Source organism: Ovis canadensis, chromosome 4 (assembly GCF_042477335.2).
Source record: "Ovis canadensis isolate MfBH-ARS-UI-01 breed Bighorn chromosome 4, ARS-UI_OviCan_v2, whole genome shotgun sequence".
Classification (NCBI taxonomy): domain Eukaryota; kingdom Metazoa; phylum Chordata; class Mammalia; order Artiodactyla; family Bovidae; genus Ovis; species Ovis canadensis.
The window spans coordinates 93276122-93294377 of NC_091248.1; positions in this window are offsets into that span (position 1 = coordinate 93276122).

Below are 18256 nucleotides of genomic sequence, written 5' to 3' on the forward strand. Positions count from 1 at the left end.
CAGGGTTCCATCACTGGGTTGGAAAGATCTCTTGGAGAAGAGAATGGCAACCCATTGCAATATTCTTGCCTGGAGAATCTTATGGACAGAGGAGCCTGGCGGGCTACAATGGGGTCACAAAGAGTCAGACATGATTCAGTGAGTAACACTTTCACTTCTTTCACCCTACCTCTGGTATCTACAATCTGATCTCTTTTTCTGTGAATTTGTTTTCTGCTTGTTTTTGAAGTAAAACTGACCTATAATATTATATTAATTCCTGTTATATAGCATAGCGATTTGATATTTCTATGCATTTCAAAATGATCATAATTTTAGTTATGTCACCTTACAAAGATATATAATTGTTAAATTATAGAAAACCTTAGGATTCCTCAAAAAATTAAAAATAGAAATATTGTATGATCCAGCAATTCCACTCCTGGATACTTATCTGAAGAAAATGAAAATAACAAAACAATAACAGAATCATTGATACGGAGAACAAACTGGCCATTGCCCAAGGTGGGGTGAGTAGGGCAGGGAAAGAAATAGGTGGGGGAGATTAAAAGGTAGATGTCCAACTGCAAAATAAATGAGTCACAGGTGTGAAATGTACAATGTGAGGAATAAAGTCAGTAATTACATAATATCTTTATATCATGATTTCCTGTTTTGTCAACTGCATATGAAGCAGTAGCATACCCCTCAGTTTTGTTAATTCTTTCTATTTCCTGTTCTTAATTCCCTGCCTCATTTTGTTTCCTTCTCTCTACTTATAATTCAGAGCAGCCACTGATCACCAGCATTTCTGCAAGGTAATCATTATTCTACTAGAAATATTTATTGTGATGCTCACATAAGTTTACTAAAAACTATTGAATTATATATACTTTTACCAGGTGGATTGAACAGTATGTGAGTTAGTCATTATAAATACAAAAGAGGGAAATATTTCTTGAGTATTCAATGCATGAGGAGTAGTTTTCTATTTGTTCAAATATTTTATTTTACATATATTAGAAAATTTAAAATTCCTGCAGAGCCATATGATAGTACTATAATCATCCCCATTTCTCAGGAAGTAGAAGTAAAGTGGGGTTGAGCAAATTGCCAAGATCTCTCAGTTAGTAAATTGAAGAGTTGGGCTTGAACCTACATCTCTGCATCAAAAGATTGTGTCCTTTATCACTCTGTGCTAATGCTTCAAATTAAGGCATTTATGAAAATCAATTCAAGATTCACATTCAGTGATTAAGACATATGATTACCATTTTTGTTTTGTTTCATTTTTTAAAAAACATTTAACCACACTGTCTGAATAAAGGAGCTGCTAGCTCGATTGTGTTCTAAGCCAAGGTTTGGACACACTGTGGTGAGATGGTAGCCCTCCTTGGGGGAGGTCTTCCATCTTCAGTGAAGAAAAAAGTATAAGGACCACAGCTTCCAGGATTGCCAACTCAGAACTTCTACAAATAGTGAATTCACTTATTTTCTCTCTCTTAAAGTAAAAGTATAGTCAAAGAGTTCTGAAGTGAGTTTTTCTGGAAAGTGGTGGCAGATATTTGAAAGAATCTGCAGACAGATATCTGGTAACTACCAAGAATCAAAGCAAATTTAACCACCAGTAAATGTTAGAGTGATAACTCAAAGGTAAGAAACCCAGGTGGAAAAATTGCGTGTGCAAAGATGCATGCATGTGCAGCTAGGCCCTCGACCATTGGCGGATGCACAAGCATAGTCTATGAGAACTACAACATCCTCAGCAGGTTTGTTGATTGAGGTTTTGGTGTGTGGGCAGATGTGGTGGAACATGAACCAGGAAAGGATAATTTGGGTCAAAATTAGGAAAAGCCTTGCTATAAATTTGGGAGATTAGTTTGAAAGTAAAAAGAAGCCACTGGAGCTTTCATTTTCCTTTCATTTTTTTTTTCTTTTAAATTGTGGTAAAATTGTTGTTCAGTTGCTCAGTCATGCCTGACTCTTTGTGACCCCATAGACTGCAGCATGCCAGGCTTCCCTGTCCTTCACCAACTCCTGGAGCTTGCTCAAACTCATGTCCATTGAGTCAGTGATGCCATCCAACCATCTCATCCTCTGTCGTCCCCTTCTCCTCCTGCCCTCAATCTTTCCCAGCATCAGGGTCTTTTCCAATGTGTCAGCTCTTCACATCAGGTGGCCAAAATATTGGAGCTTCAGCCTCAGTTCTTCGAATGAATCTTCAGGACTGATTTCCTTTAGGATTGATTGGTTTGATCTCCTTGCAGTCCAGGAAATTCTCAAGAGTCTTCTCTAACACCACAGTTCAAAAGCATCAGTTCTTCAGTGTTCAGCCTTCTTTATGGTCCAACTCTCACATCCATACATGACTACTGGAAAAATCATAGTTTGACTAGACGGACCTTTGTTGGCAAAGTAATGTCTCTGTTTTATAATATGCTGTCTATGTTTGTCATAGCTTTTCTTCCAAGGAGGAAACATCTTTTAATTTCATGGCTGCAGTCACCATCTGCAGTGATTTGGGAGTGCAAGCAAATAAAATTGTGATAAAATACAGAGAAAATAAAGTGCACTATCTTAATGATTTTTAAGTGTTCATGGTTTTAAATACATTAATATTATGCAACCATCACCACTACCCTTCTACGCAACTCTTTTCATCTTATAAATCTGAAACTCTATGGTTATTAAGCAATAACCTCCTGCCCCCTTTCATACCCCTTCAGCAACATTTGGCAACCACCATTCTTTGGCACTTTCTGTCTCCATGATTTGACCTACTCTAAGTATCTCATGTAAGTGGAATCTTTTAATATTTGTTCTTTTGTGACTGGCTTATTCTACTTAGCATAATGTCCTCAGGTTTGTCTATGTTGGAGAATTTCCTTATTTTTTAAAGCTAACTAATATTATAGATATATATCACCATTTGTTTATCCATTCATCCTTCAATGGACATTTGAATTGCTTCTGTGTTTTCACTATTGTGAATAACGCTGCTATGACACCTTTATGAAAATACCTCTTAGAGACTCTGGTTTCAATTCTTTGGATATATACACAGAAGTGAAATTGCTGTATCATATGCTAATTCTTAATTTTTTGAGGGACCGCAATACTGTGGTCCATAGCAGCTGTCCATAGCAGCTGGATTATTTTACATTCCCACCAACAGTGTGCAAAGGTTCTAATTTCTCTACTTCCTTGTTATTGTTATTTCTGTTTGTTTGTTTTTTGACAATAGCCATCCTAATGGCTGTGAGGGGATATCTCATTATAGTTTTTATTTCCATTTCCCTAATTATTAGTGAAGTTGGGCATCTTTTTACTGATATTTACTTATCAACCATATCTATATCTTATTTGAAGAAGAGTGTATTCAAGCCCTTTGCTTAAATTTGAATTGGCTTGTTTGATTTTTTTGTTGCTGAGTTTAGGAGTTCTCTAAATATTCTGAACGTGAATCCTTTATCAGATATGTGATTTGCAAACATCTCCCATCACAGAATGTCACACTTTTACTCTGTTGATATTATCTTATGATACACAAAATTTAACAGTTTTCATGAAATCTGATTTATTGCCTATGCTTTTGGTGTCTTGTTTTAAAAAAACCACTGCTAAATCCAGTGTCATAAATGATTTACTCTGTGTTCTCTTCTAAGAGTTTTATAATGGTAGGTTTTACATTTAGTTTTTTTAAAAAATCTATTTTTAAGTTAATTTTTGTATATGGTGTTCAGTAAGTGGGTCCAACTCCATTCTTTCACACACAAGTATATTTTCCCAGCACTGTTTGTTTAAAACCTATCCTTTCTCCACTGAAGGGTCTTGGCACCCTGTCAAAAACCATTTGGCTATATATGTAAGGCCTTATTCCTGGGCTCTGTGTTCCATTCAATTGGTCTATATGTCTGCCTGTAAGCCAATACTACACTGTTTTGAGTACTGCATCTTTGTAGTAAGTTTGACAAGAATAGTGGGATCTTCAAGTTTACTCTTTTCCAAGATGGTCTTGGCTTTTTGCTGGGAGGTGGTCCCTTGAAATTCCATGTGAATTTTGGAATGGGTTTTGGTATTTTTGCAAAAACAACATTGGGGTTTTGACAGATTGCATTGACTCTACAGATTATTTTGGGTAGTATTAACAACTTAACAATACTAAAGTCTTCCAATGTGTTTCCAAGAATGCATGCCTTTTAAAATTTCTTTCAGCAATGTTTTGTAGTTTTCTCTATACAAGTATTCATGTTCTTGGTTAAATGAATTCTTAAGTATATTATTCTTTTGATGAAGATGTCAGTTGTTTTTCTAATTTCTTTTCAGATTGTTCAGTTTTCCTGTATATAAATGCAACTGATTTTTGAGTGTTGACTTTGTATCCTGCTATTTTGCTGAATTCATTTATTGGTTCTAACAGTTGTGTGTGTGTATAATCTTTACTGTTTTCTATATACAATATTATGTCATCTGCAAACAGTTTTACTTCTGAGTGGTGAAAGTAGGCACCCTGTCTTATTCTTGATCTTAGTAGTCATTGTGGGGTTTTCATATATGACTTTTATTATGTTGAGGTAGTTTCCTTCTATTCCTAGTTTGCTGAGTGTTTTTTTAATCACAAAAGGCTGTTAAATTTTGCTAAATGCCTTTTTTGCATCAATTAAGATGACCATGTGTTTTTTCCCCTTTATTTTGTTAATGTGGTATATTGCATTGATAACATTTTTTTGAATGGTTAAATACTTTTGCATTCCAGAAATAAATCCCATTTGTTCATGGTATATAAGCCATACTGCTAAATTTGGTATGTGAGTAGTTTGTTGTGGATTTTTTGCATCAGTGGTTATCAGTGAAATTATTCTGTGCTTTTCTTTCCTATAGGGTCTCTGTCTATCTTTGGTACCAGGGTAATGCCGGTCTCATGGAATAAGTTATGAAGAGCTCCCTCCTCTTCAATTTTTTTGCAGAAGTTTGAGAAATTTTGTTGTTAGTTTTGCTTTAAATGTCTTGTAGCATTTAACAGTGAAGTGATCAGGCCCAGAGCTTTTCTTTGTCTGAAGATTTTTGATTACTGAGTCAATCTCCTTACTAGTCATAGGTCTATTCAGATTTGTTTCTCATGACTTTCTCTTGGTAGGGTTGTGTTTCTAGGATTTTTTTCACTTCACCTAAGTTAGCCAAAATGTTAGTGTATAATTGTTCATAATACTGTGTTATAATCCTTTTTATTTCTGAAAAATTAGTAATCATGCCCCCATTTCAGTTTTCTTTAATTTTAGTAATTTGAGTAGACACTCTTTTTTTAATTAGCTTATCTAGCTAAAGGTTTGTAAATGTTGTTTTTCTTTTCAAGGAAACAGCTTTTGTTTTTATAGATTTTCTCTATTGCTTTTCTATTCTATTTCATTTACTCCTCTCTAATTTTTATTATTTCCTTTATTATTTCAACTAGAAGAAGAATCTAGCCTTGAGTTTAGTTTGGTTTTCTTTTTCTAGGTCCTCAGTTGTAAAGTTCGGTTGTTGGTTTGAGATCTTATTTTTTGTAGTAAGCATTTATAGCTATAAATTTCTTTCTAAGTCCTGATATGCTGTGTTTTTGTTTTAATTTGTTTTTAAGTATTTCTAATTTTCCTTGTGATTTCTTGTTTGAAATTGGTTGTTAAGAGTCTGTTGTTCCCTTTTTACAAATTAGTTAATTTTCCAGTTTTACTTCTGTTGTTGATTCCTAACTTTATTATGTTGCAGTCAAAGAAGATCCTTTATATGCTATTTCAGTTTCAAAATCTACTGAGTTTTAAATGATGGCCTAACAGATGATCTATCCTGGACAATGTCCTATGTACAGTTGAGAAGAATGTGTGTGCTATTGTTGTTAGGCAGACTTCTGTATAACTGTTAGATCTGATTGGTTTACTATATTAATTTCTATGTTTCTTTACTTACCTTCTTTCTTGTTGTTCTGTTAGAGGCCTACTGCTCTCCACCCGGGTGCCCTTTCCCAATAAAATCTCTTGCTTTGTCAGCAGATGTGTCTCCTCAGACAATTCATTTCCGAATGTTAGACAAGAGCCCAGTTTCAGGCCCTGGAAGGAGTCTGCCTTCCTGCAATGGTTCTATTATTAATATGGTTCTCAGTTGGCAACTCTATTTCTTTTAGTATTTTAAAAACGTAGCTGTTATGACTACTTGTTTGCGTTGTTCCTAACAAGAAATCAGCTGTCATCTGTTTTTGTTCCTTGTGTATGCAATCTATCATTATTTCCTCTGCCTACTTTAAAGATTTTTCTCTTCTTTTTCACTGCTTTTGAGCAAATTAATCATAATGTGCCTTGGTATAGTTTTCTTCATTTTTCTCAAGCTTAGGGCTTGTTAAACTTCTCGGAACTATGGGTTTATAGTTTTCATCCTTTTTGAAAAACTTCAGCCAAATGTTCTTTTTCCTTCACATTTCCTTCTTCTACCAGGACTTCAGTTACAGGCTTGAAGTTTTTCTATTTCTACTACTTATTAAAGTCCTGTAAATTTTTAAAATTCTTGTTTTCTCTGTATTTGATTTGAATAGTTTTTATTACTATGTTTTCACTTTTACTAATCATTTTATTCTACAATGTCTAGTTGTCAATAATCCCCATCATGTACTTTTATCTCATTGCTATTTTCATCTATAGAAATCTACTTCTCCACTTGTCTTTTGAATATGTGAATTACAGTTATTTCAGTGTCTTTTTTTATGCGTGCTAATTTTCACATTTCTGCCAATTCTGGGTTGGTTTTAATTCATTGACTTATCACCTCATTAAGTACTGGATTTTCCTGTTTCTTTGTATGTTTGATTATTTTTATTAGATTCCAGATATTATGAATTTTATCTTGTTGGATGTAAGTCATCTCTGTATTTCTAGAAATATATATTCTTGGGCTTTTGGAAGGGCGGAAAGCAATTTACTGGAAAACAACTTCTTTAGGGTCTCGCTTTTAAGATTTATTAGGCAGGATCAGAGGAACCCTTCATTCAGGGCTAGTTTTTCCCATTAGTGATGCAAGATCTTTCAGGCACTCTATCCAATGTCCCATGAATAATGAAATTAGCTAGTTGGTCTAGACTAGACTAGGCATTTTTCCTGGTCAGGTTATTGTTACCTCTGTTCCTTCCAGATGTTCTTTCTCTAGCCTTGGGTATTTCCCTTACATGCATAAGTTGATCCACACTCGGAAGAATACTTGTGTGGGGAGGTACCCTTTACATATCTCGAAAATTCTCTCTCCATGATTCCTTCTTCTCTTAGTACTCTGTCCTGTATATTCTAGCCACTCTTTCTCCCTGGTAAGGGATTCCACTATGCTGTACACAGGTTCCCTTGCTTGTGTCATGATCTGGGGACTCTTGAAAGCAGTCAGTTGGATTAAAGAAGAACTCATTTCATTTGTTTTCATAATTTTAGGAATCCCTTTTCTTCATTGCCTGATGTTAAGTGTGTTGAAATCTGTCATTTCATGTATTTCAGATTTTCTATATTTTGTCCTTTTTTAAAAAGCTATTTCAGTTGGGAGAGTCACTCTGGTTCCTGTTATTCCCTCTTGGCTGGAAACAGAAATAACTTCAATGTCTTTTAATCTCTTTTTCATATATTCCTCACTTTCTATGACTCCATTTTATATTCTGCCTCCGCTTTTCAAATTGATCTTCCAGTTTAAAATTCTTTTTTAAAAAAGCTATGCTTATTCATCTATTTAATCTCTTCAATGAATTTTGAGTTCAATAGCTATATATTTCATTTTTAGGTATCCTTTATTTTTTATGGTTTCTATTGCTTCTATTACTATCTTTTTTGTTAATTCATTTTAAACAGACCTATTTTATTAATATTATAAAGATTTCTGTAAAGGTTTTCTATCATTTCTAGATTGTAGAGCACCAATACTCCCCTTAATTGTATCTGCAAATTGTCTCTTGTGGTTATTTGTGGCTTCATGTGCTTTAATTTTTTATTTTGACTATTTGTCTGTATTTTTTATTTTTCCTAATTTTGTCTTTTGCGAATTGAGGAGTTGCTATTGATGGGCCCTGAGTTATAGATGTGTCCCTATAGGACAATTTTCAATTTCTTCTGCAGAATCCCCAGGTATTCCTTGGTTTGGGGATAAGGTTTTGTTTTAGTGACCTGGTTAGTGTTCACCGAATCATGTATGTGGTATAAATTCTGACCCTACATATGCCCATATTTGACTTCTCACAGTGTAGTTTTTCCTCCTTCGAACAATTGATTTCTCCCCTGGAGTTTACATATTTCAATCTGTTCTTATCTTAAAATAATAAGATTTACTTGAATATTCTGCCCTTTTATCTTCTTTCATCCTTAAAGTCCCTTAAAATTATAGTGTATACTCACACCTACCCATTTTTCAACAGTCAGCACTGTACTAAAATAGCTTATTAAAGAAATTCTCAGTGGCCCCATAATATGGTCTGGTATAAATCACTGCTTTCTTTTATTTCCATGACATTTGGTGGTGCTGAACGTCTTCCTTCTCCTCATGCTCTCCTTGTCCCTGCTAAGCATACATTCTTGTAGTATAGCAAGGGGAAATGCCATTTATACAAAAACTCTGCCCTCAACCTTTTAGTGAGTGAAAATTAATATATATCTGTAAGGAACTAAACACTGGTACTACTCCATCCAGTTATGGATATTGGGTGGAAAAAGGAAAAGAAAGGAGATTTCAAGGCTTTTGCCAGTTCTTCCATATTGCTAAAGGGTAATTCAGTAGATGACACTTTGTTTAGCAGAGTATATTTATGAGTCTTTAGATATGTAAATACAGGCCCATAGCCAAGGAAGAGATGAGGAGCAAAATTGGTCTGATTAATAAAGTGAAAAGTACTATATTTTAGCAGGGAAGAAAGAAGGAAGGGAAATCCAATAAACAAAGAAACATAGAGAGGCTAATAGGAACGTGAAGGAAATAGGAAGCAAGCCAAAATAAAATCCAGGCTGGACACCATGCAAAGAGTGGGTGGGGAGAATCTTCCTGTCAACCACTAGATTGCCTTGGGGCCTGGGAGCATGGTGACATTGCCACAGATATAGTTTCTGGGAGCTGAAGGTAATCAATATACAAGTGGCAAAATCACTTAACTGGAAATCCATCAGAAATCAGCTGACATGTTTTTGCAAGACTCATACTCCACACCACTTTAGTCAAATTCCCTAACCAAGGCAACACAAAAGAAACTTTATTTTAGAGATAAGCACAATGTTCCCTCAAACCTTGACAGTATAATGCTGTTGATCTTTCTGCAGTAAGAAGAATGTTCTCTACCCACATTTTTCAACATGGCAGCTTTTAACTACATGTAGAAATTGAGCTAGTGGAACTAGCTAATGGTACTAGTCAATGTACTCACATAGGCCACAGCCTTGCCTAACTCAATAAAACTAAGCCATGCCATGTGGGGCCACCCAAGATGGGCGTGTCATGGTGGAGAGGTCTGACAGAATGTGGTCCATTGGAGAAGGGAATGGCAAACCACTTCAGTATTCTTGCCTTGAGAACCCCATGAGCAGTATGAAAATGCAAAATGATAGGATACTGAAAGAGGAACTCCCCAGGTCAGTAGGTGCCCAATATGCTACTGGAGATCAGTGGAGAAATAACTCCAGAAAGAATGAAGGGATGGAGCTGAAGCAAAAACAACACCCAGTTGTGGATATGACTGGTGATAGAAGCAAGGTCCGATGCTGTAAAGAGCAATATTGCATAGGAACATGGAATGTTAGGTCCATGAATCAAGGCAAATTGGAAGTGGTCAAACAGGAGATGGCAAGAGTGAACGTCGACATTCTAGAAATCAGCAAACTAAAATGGACTGGAATGGGTAAATTTAACTCAGATGACCATTATATCTACTTCTAAGGCAGGAATCCCTTAGAAGAAATGGAGTAGCCATCATGGTCAACAAAAGAGTCTGAAATGCAGTACTTGGATGGATCTCAAAAATGACAGAATGATCTCTGTTCATTTCCAAGGCAAACCATTCAATATCATGGTAATCCAAGTCTATGCCCCAACGAGTAATGTTGAAGAAGCTGAAGTTGAATGGTTCTATGAAGACCTACAAGACCTTTTAGAACTAACACCCAAAAAAGAGGTCCTTTTCAATATAGGGGGCTGGAATGCAAAAGTAGGAAGTCAAGAAACATCTAGCGTAACAGGCAAATTTAGCCTTGGAATACGGAATGAAGCAGGGCAAAGACTAATACAGTTTTGCCAAGAAAATGCACTGATCATAGCAAACACCCTCTTCCAAAAACACAAGAGAAGACTCTACACGTGGACATCACCAGACGGTCAACACTGAAGTCAGGCTGATTATATTCTTTGCAGCCAAAGATGGAGAATCTCTATACAGTCAGCAAAAACAAGACCAGGAACTGACTGTGGCTCAGATCATGAATTCCTTATTGCCAAATTCAGACTTAAATTGAAGAAAGTAGGGAAAAAAACTAGACCATTAAGGTATGACTTAAATCAAATCCCTTATGATTATACAGTGAAAGTGAGAAGTAGATTTAAGAGCTTAGATCTGATAGATAGAGTGCCTGATGAACTATGGACTGAGGCTCCTGACATTGTACAGGAGATGGATCAAGACCATCCCCATGGAAAAGAAATGCAAAAAAGCAAAATGGCTGTATGGAGAGGCCTTACAAATATCTGTGAAAAGAAGAGAAGCCAAAAGCAAAGGAGAAAAGCAAAGATATAAGCATCTGAATGCAGAGTTCCAAAGAATAGCAAGAAGAGATAAGAAAGCCTTCCTCAGCGATCAATGCAAAGAAATAGAGCAAAACAACAGAATGGGAAAGACTCTTCAAGGAAGTCTCTTGAAGCTCTCTTCAAGAGAGATCTCTTCAAGAAAATTAGAGATACCAAAGGAACATTTCATGCAAAGATGGGCTCGATAAAGGATAGAAATGGTATGGAACTAAGAGAAGCAGAAGATATTAAGAAGAGGTGACAAGAATACACAGAAGAACTGTACAAAAAAGATCTTCATGACCCAGATAATCATGTTGGTGTGATCACTCATCTAGAGCCAGACACCCTGGAATGTGAAGTCAAGTGGGCCTTAGAAAGCATCACTATGAACACAGCTAGTGGAGGTGATGGAATTCCAGTTGAGCTGTTTCAAATCCTGAAAGATGATGCGGTGAAAGTGCTGCACTCAATATGCCAGCAAATTTGGAAAACTCAGCAGTGGCCACAGGACTGGAAAAGGTCAGTTTTCATCCCAATCCCAAAGAGAGGGAATGCCAAAGAATACTCAAACAACAGCACAATTGCACTCATCTCACATGCAGGTAAAGTAATGCACAAAATTTCCCAAGTCAGTATTCAGCAATATGTGAGCTGTGAACTTCCAGATGTTTGAGCTGGTTTTAGAAAAGGCAGAGGAACCAGATATCAAATTGCCAACATCCCCTGGATCATGGAAAAAGCAAGAGAGTTCCAGAAAAACATCTATTTCTGCTTTATTGACTATGCCAAAGCCTTTGACTGTGTGGATCCCAATAAACTGTGGAAAATTCTGCAAGAGATGGGAATACCAGAGCACCTGACCTGCCTCTTGAGAAATCTGTATGCAGGTCAGGAAGCAACAGTTAGAATTGGACATGGAACAACAGACTGGTTCCAAATAGGGAAAGGAGTACATCAAGGCTGTATATTGTCACCCTGCTTATTTAACTTATATGCAGAGTACATCATGAGAAATGCTGGGCTGGAAGAAGCACAAGCTGGAATCAAGATTGCCAGGAGAAATATCAAGAACCTCAGATATGCAGATGACACCACCCTTATGGCAGAAAGTGAAGAGGAACTAAAAAGTCTCTTGATGAAAGTGAAAGAGGAGAGTGAAAAAGTTGGCTTAAAGCTCAACATTCAGAAAACGAAGATCATGGCATCCGGTCCCATCACTTCATGGGAAATAGATGGGGAAACAATGGAAACAGTGTCAGACTTTATTTTTTGGAGCTCCAAAATCACTGCAGATGGTGACGGCAGCCATGAAATTAAAAGACACTTACTCCCTGGAAGAAAAGTGACCAACCTAGATAGCATACTCAAAAGCAGAGACGTTACTTTGCCGACTAAGGTCCGTCTAGTCAAGGCTATGGTTTTTCCTGTGGTTGTGTGTAGATTTGGGAGTTGGAGTGTGAAGAAGGCTGAGCTCCGATGCTTTTGAACTGTGATGTTGGAGAAGACTCTTGCAAACAAGTCCCTTGGACTGCAAGGAGATCCAACCAATCCATTCTGAAGGAGATCAGCCTTGGGATTTCTTTGGAAGGAATGACGCTAAAGCTGAAGCTCCAGTACTTTGGCCACCTCATGAGAAGAGTTGACCCATTGGAAAAGACTCTGATGCTAGGAGGGATTGGGGGCAGGAGGAGAAGGGGATGACAGAGGATGTGATGGCTGGTTGGCATCACAGACTCGATGAATGCAAGTCTGAGTGAACTCTGGTGGTGGTAATGGACGGGGAGGCCTGGGATGCTGCAATTCATGGGGTCGCAAAGAGTCAGACATGACTGAGTGACTGAACTGAACTGAACTGAATAGAACTGAGAAACTGAGTTTTTAATTTTCCATAATTTTAATTAAATTTAAATAATGAGTGCCTAATGGCTATGGCAAATTTTTTCTGTGGGCCACAAATGATTCTTTTTATACATTCTTTTTTGTTTGTTTTGACTTGTTTTTTTTTAATTAATTAATTTTTTGGAGACTAATTACTTTAGAATATTGTATCGGTTTTGCCATACATTGACGTGAATCCACCACGGGTGTACATGTGCTCCTCATCCTGAACCCTCCTCCCACCTCCCTCCCCATCCCATCCCTCTGGGTCATCCCAGTGCACCAGCCCCAAGCACCCTGTATCATGCATCGAACCTGGACTGATGATCCATTTCACGTTTCAGTGCCATTTTCCCAAACCATCCCAGCCTTGCCCTCTCCCACAGAGTGCAAAAGACTGTTTTATACATCTGTGTCTCTTTTGCTGTCTCGCTTACAGGGTTATCGTTACCATCTTTCTACATTCCATATATATGCGTTAGTATACTGTATTGGAGCCACTCCATTGTTCTTGCCTGGAGAATCCCAGGGACAGCGGAGCCTGGTGGGGGCTGTCTATAGGGTTGCACAGAGTCAGACACGACTGAGGTGACTTAGCAGCAGAAGCATACTGTATCAGTGTATTTCTTTCTGGATTACTTCACTTTGTATAATAGGCTCCAGTTTCATCCACCTCATTAGAACTGATTCAAATGTATGCTTTTTAATGGCTGAGTAACATTCCATTGTGTATATGTACCACAGCTTTCTTATCCATTCGTCTGCTGATGGACATCTAGGTTGCTTCCATGTCCTGGCTATTGTTTATTTTCTTTTCTTTTTTATATTATTATATAATATTTTTTATATTATTTCTTTTATTTTCACAACCCTTTAAAAATCTATAGCATTCTTAGCTGGATGGCTGTACAAAAGCAAATCACAGGACAGATTTGGCTTGTGGTCCATAGTTTGCCCACCTCTGACCTAATCTCTCAGTGCTTTTGAAAATGTTTGCTTTTAATATTATTAAAAATGATCGTTGCTATTATTCCAGTTTTATATGTGTTAGTGGTCTTCTTATTCTTCTAATAGCATTTTTTGCAAACTGCTTTCCATGGTGCACTCATCCATTTTAGGTGCTGTCCACAAAGAAACAACTGTTTGAATAAGTTGGGAAATACTTAACACTGAAACACTATTTAAAAAGTTTATAATGCACCTTGTTATATTAAGGGTGTGATGAGTTGATGCAGAGCATTGGTTTATGTTGATTTGGGTTTTCTATGCTAAACTGATCACCACACAGACAGTATGTGGGGTATAAGTGTGTACAGTAAGGGACGTGTGCTTGTATTGCATGCAGCTTGCACAGCTGCATGATGCTTAGATGTGTGTGGTATGTGTGTCTGGAAGACTGCATGGTAACCCACCCCAGTATTCTTGCCTGGGGAATTCCATGGAGAGAGGAGGCTGGGGGTCTATAGTCCATGGAGCTGCAAAGACTAGGACACAACTGACTGGCTAAACACAGCGCAGCAGTATATATGTGTAAGTATGTACATGTGATGGTGGAGCAGGTTTGTAGCCTGTGACACGTATTAATATTCTGTGAAAGGAGTGTTCCATGGAAGCCACTGTGAGAAGCACTTGCCAAACAAGCCTGATGGTCAAAATCTTCCTCTCAGAGCTCAGAGCAGAGGCTCAGGTAGAAATAAAGTGATATTCAGGAGGAGTGGGAGGATTTATTCCTGTTGAACTAGCTTAGAGAAGCTGTCATTAAGACTTTTCAAGAAGGGCTGGTGAGGTCAGCTTACTCTGGGAAGTTCACAGATTTAAACAAGCAGCTAAACAGGCTGACACCTGGAAAGATGCCCCATGGGCTCCTCAGACAGCCAAAGTCAGCTTTGGTCCATGTACCATGCAGAGCAGAGCAGAGCAGGCTGTGGGATGTAGAGTAGACAGCTTGTAGAGGTGGCTCTAAAGGGACTTCAGGGTCCCTTGGAAGAGCAATTAAAAGTCATAATACCTCTGTGAGGAAAAGAAAGCTCTTGGCCCACTTTAGTTGAGGAATGGAGAATTCCAGGAGACCAAACCAGATTTTGAAAGCTACACTCAGGAACCCTACCTGGTTAATAAGGAGGAAATAGTACTCCAAGGGCAGGAATATTGAATGGCTCCTCTGCTCTGCAAAGCTTTGGAAAAGCAAGTTAGTTACAGAAACGATGATCAATTCAGGGGACTTTAAGGAACACTTTGAGCTTCTCTAAGAGAATAAGCCTCCTAGATCCTGATGTTTATTTTTAATTTTCCAAGTTACTGAGGAGACAGAACCCAAGTACAGTTGATTCATTGGAAATGCCCATGTTTGAGCATGGCCAGGAGAGGCACAAAGCATCCTCTTTCCTTTAGGATATCTGGAAGCTGAGCTGCCGCTTTCTGAGAATGTGACTTCATAGATTCACCTCCTGCTAAAGCCATTTTCATGGCTGTGTCTTGCCTAGGGAGACTGGTATGTTAGTTCTTTTCTGCAGATGTTTATAGCAACATTCTGTCTCTACAATGGTCCAGTTTTGCTACAGCAATTTCTCCTCTTGATGACTTTTAATAACATTTGAAGCAAATGGGGGGTGAGTGAACAATTTTCCTTTCTTAGTCCAGCACAGATGGTGGATAGCTAAGCCCGGGCCTCCCTCTGCATTGCCTCTGCCCTCCACGTCTGCTGAGGCTGCACAGGCCTCGGTGTCCATGCTCTGTGCCTGAGAGAGTGTAGTAGCTGAGGACATGGGCCTCAACAGTCGGCCTGTGGTTGGGGTGGGTCCCATAGAGGGTGGGCATCTGGTCAGCTATAAGAGAAGGAGCTGAGTGTGGGACAACAGCATGCATGCTTCCTCTCACAGACAGATGACTGACCTTTCTTGGAAGTATTCAGATTTTTTTTTAAATATTTGTAAGATTTTATTTTGTTTTTATTATTAAAAAAATGTATTGGAATATAGTTGCTTGACAATTTTGTGTTAGTCTCTGCTGTACGGCAAAGTGAATCAGCTATACGGATATATACATCCCCTCTTTTTTTTTTTAATTTCCTTCCCATTTAGGTCATCACAAAGCACTGAGTAAAGTTCTCTGGGCTGTACAGTAGATTCTCATTAGATATTTATTTTATATGTGCTGTGCTTAGTTGCTCAGTCATGTCTGACTCTTTGGGATCCCATAGACTGTAGCCCACCAGGCTCCTCTGTCCATGGGATTCTCCAGGCAAGAATGCTGGAGTGGGTTGCCATGCCCTCCTCCAGGGGATCTTCCCAACCCATGGATTAAACCCAGGTCTCCCACATTGCAGGCAGATTCTTTACTGTCTGAGCCACCAGGGAAGTCTGTTTTATATATAGTAGTATATATATATGTCAATCCCAGAGCATTCAGATTTTAAGAAGAATCTAATGAAGCTGCTACTTCATGGCAAATATATGGGGAAATGATGGAAACAGTGACAGACTTTATTTTCTTGGGCTCCAAAATCACTGCAGATGGTGATTGCAGCCATGAAATTAAAAGATGCTTACTCCTCAGAAGGAAAGTTATGACCAACCTAGACAGCATATTAAAAAGCAGAGACATTACTCTGCCAACAAAGGTCCATATAGTCAAAGCTATGCTTTTTCCACTAGTCATGTATGGATGTGAGAGTTGGAGCATAAAGAAAGCTGAGCACTGAAGAATTGATGTTTTTGAACTGTCATGTTGGAGAAGACTCTTGTGAACCCCTTGGACTGCAAGGAGATCCAACCAGTCAATTATAAAGATCAGTCTTGAATTTTCATTGGCAGAACTGATGCTGAGGCTGAAACTCCAATATTTTGGCTGCCTGATGTGAAGAACTGACTCACTGGAAAAAACCCTGATGCTGGGAAAGATTGAAGGTGGGAGGAGAAGGGGACGACAGAGGATGAGATGATTGGGTGGCATCACTGACTTGATGGACATGAGTTTGAACAAGCTCTGGGAGTTGGTGATGGACAGGGAAGCCTGGCATACTGCAGTCCATGGGATCACAAAGAATCAGGCATGACTGAGTGACTGAACTGAACTGAATGAAGCTAGAAATGCCTTCGATATACAAAGGGACACATTTCTGGTGGTGACACTTTCTATCTGCTTTCCTTGAGCACTCATCAAAGGCCCTCATATATATAAGCCTCTGAGCTACTGATCCTGAAGGCCAGAGAGGAAGAGGATGGTGGAGGCCCAAGGTCAGGGCCAAGTGGTGTTTCTTAGTTGGAAACAGCAGTGACAAAGAGCAGCCTGCACATTTGTCAGAGCCCATGACTGGGTACAGCCAGCCCGGCATGAGGACTGAGTTTAAACAAAGAACACAGAATGGCTATGGGGCTGGCTGCAGCAGAATTCCCACTTCGACACCAAGACAATTTTCTTGCTGTTGCTGAGTTTTATGACTGTGATGTCACCGAATGCTGCTGACAACAGAGCTGTTATATCGCAAATGAAAGGCCTTAAATCTAACTGAGGGACCCTATTATGCCAAGACTGGAGCTTGTCATAAAAATCATCAGTTGCTGATGCCTCTGAGCTTCTGCTTTGGGCCTGGAGAGAAGAGAACTGTGAAATTTGGGTTCCATTCAGTTGTTTTGATCTGGACCTCTCTATGAATAGAAAGAATGAAATTGGCCATATGTGACCTTGTATTTCAAGGAAATCGAATCATTCAGACAAGAGAATTTAACCTCTTGCCGTAGTCTTGCCTGGCAAATCCCATGCATGGAGGAGCCTGAGCGACTTCACTTTCCCTTTTTACTTTCACTTTTCACTTTCATGCATTGGAGAAGGAAATGGCAACCCACTCCAGTGTTCTTGCCTGGAGAATCCCAGGGACAGGGGAGCCTGGTGAGCTGCCGTCTATGGGGTCACACAGAGTTGGACACGACTGAAGCGACTTAGCAGCAGCAACAATTCTTCTGTTTGTCTTCAATGCCAGAGTAACGGACTGGGCCCCTCCTGGCTACATTTTACTAGTGTTTAGAAAATTTTAAAAGTTGCATCCGTTTCTCTGGTTATACCCCCAAAATGCATTGCAGATTTCCTCTACTGAAATCACTCCCTGTATTAATACAGTGTTGCAATGAAGGACTGAGTTCAGTACTTGAACTACACCAGCCAAGGGAACAGCATCAGGCAGTGCAAACAGCCTGACTCCTTTCTTCCTGTTTTATTTGTTCATCTCCTCACTTGACAAGTATTCACTGAGCAACAGCTATATGCCAGGCATTAGCATTAAAAACTGGAAATATGATGAGACCCTAGGAAAAGATTGTCATTCTTGCCCTCATGGAATTTTGCATAGCTGGTAGGAAATATGCTTTTCTTTTGTTTCCTTAACTCCAGATCAAATCAGTCCATAATACCTAGTCATTTGGTAGCAGGAAATGTTACCCTGGAAAATGGTGGGTCAATCACAGAAGCTGGCCTTGAATCAAAAAAATAAATAAATGCTCATGGAAATCCACACAGGAGTTTAAATAAATAAACAAACATACAAAACAACCTTCTCTGAATAATGTTTATGGGAATATTCTGAATACCCAGCCACAAATGAGGCTCTTCTCTGCGTGTATGAAGGAGAAACAGCTCAGGGATATGG